The following is a 1,729-nucleotide window of genomic DNA, read 5'->3' as shown; positions in this document are numbered from 1 at the left end:
TGTTAACACTTCTGAACCTCATTTGCCAGGATTCTGCTCCTCCACTGAGGTTGGTGGGCAACTTGTGCTTATGATCTGGGGTTTTCCAGCCCTTCTTTTTTGTTTTGGCCAGAGAAGTTTTCCATGGTTGAGCTGATGCGATTTCTGCTCTTCTTGCTGTGCACTCTCTTGCCAAGCTCAGCACTTCACTCTGGCAAAAAACAAGACACCAGGAAGAGGAGAATTTTGTGCTGAGCTTGGAAAGTGCCAGCCCCTCGCTGAGTGTGGCAATTGGTATCTGTTTGCCCTTTCCTTTCCTCCACCTCCTCCCTCTTCTCTCCACTCACTGTCTTTGGTACTTACCTATTCCTGAACTGTGTGTTGCATTTTAGTGGATCATGTGTGATACGTTACTTCGGGAACAAGAATAATTGTTAACTGGGCTCAGCAAGATTCAGGTGTTTTGAGTCCCAAAATGTTAGCTTGCTTGCAAATGAACTGATTTATAAGGTTCTGCTTTTGTACATACTGATGTGGGGCTTTCTCAGGATTGCTATTTAAAGTCTGGGTGACAACCTTCTTCTGTGACTACTCTCCATAAATAACACCAGGCTTATTCCTAGATTGCTTCAAAAGCATTCTTATTCCTTTATGAGAAAATAAATTTAGTTTAGGAAATAAAAGGTAATATGATACTCATAAATTTTTTAAGAATTGTAAATTTTCATGATACTAAGCTTTCGGTTTGAAAGGAAACAAATAAGGTATAAAAGCTGCTTTGTTTAGAAAATATATATAGCCCTTCAAAATACAACAAAGTAAAGCTGGGTAATTTAAGATATGTTTGGAATAAATATTACTTGGTTTGGGAAACTGCTACTGTAAATTTTGTCTGAGGTATTTCTGTCATATTGAGGTAAACACATGCCTGAAATACAAAACTAAAACCATTAATAATATCTGTTTGTCCCATTATATGTCTAAGGCTTAGTGCTTTGATAGGAGAATATTTACAGAAAAGATTAAACCTGCAACTTATTTTATATCCTTTCTAGTCCTATTCCAAGCTTCCTAAAAAGGAAGCTAAAATTAAAATAGCTTTTTTGGTGTTGAGCAAGTGTTACAGAACCTGCAAAGAGAACCTGCAATTTAATCTTGGCAAACATCTTCATATCCCAAGAAGTCTGTTTTTCACTTCCCTTTCTTAGCTGTGTAGTTATTTGCACTTGACTGGTCAAACTCCTAGGTTTGCCTTTTTTCATTTAGAGAGATACTGAATTCATACGTTTTAAAAAGCTCAGAGAGGCTAATCGTGTCCTCCTTTTTCATCTGTAAAGATCTTATTATACTGACGACTGTATGGTCAGGCTAGTACCTGTGGCTGGTGATGTCTTGGAAGATAGGATTGTATTATCCAGCACTGGTTTATACTGAGTAATGTTAAAAAAACCCACATTATTCTGACTCACCTTTTCATTTTCCTCTGAGATCTGCCATATTTCTGCAGAGGTGTATGTGTTGGTGCTAGAAGACTGCATGGCAGTGAGATCTCTCACAGAAGAGCCGGCAGTTTCTCACACTTGGTGGAATCATTTTGATTAAATTACTTACCTCCTGACTTAAAATCTATCCTACTGTTCATGGCTGTTACAATTTCTGTTGGTCTCATCTCACTCTATGCAAGCTGTAACAGGTTTTCATGCTGGAGGAGGTTATGCTGGGTACCTGGTCCCTGGTGAGCTCTTGGCTC

General features: G+C 38.6%; 1 protein-coding gene across 1 annotated transcript in view; it reads left to right on the top strand.

Annotated features, from left to right (window-relative positions):
- LOC104626720 (carboxypeptidase Q-like) overlaps positions 1–1,729 on the top strand; it is a gene marked incomplete at its 3' end in the record, with an annotated part of 12,498 nt that overhangs the window by 745 nt on the left and 10,024 nt on the right. The gene's annotated exons all lie outside the window — the stretch shown is intronic.

This window comes from Phaethon lepturus, unplaced genomic scaffold, assembly GCF_000687285.1.
Source record: "Phaethon lepturus isolate BGI_N335 unplaced genomic scaffold, ASM68728v1 scaffold3399, whole genome shotgun sequence".
NCBI classification, from domain to species: Eukaryota; Metazoa; Chordata; class Aves; order Phaethontiformes; family Phaethontidae; genus Phaethon; species Phaethon lepturus.
This window is presented reverse-complemented; position numbering and strand designations above follow the sequence as displayed.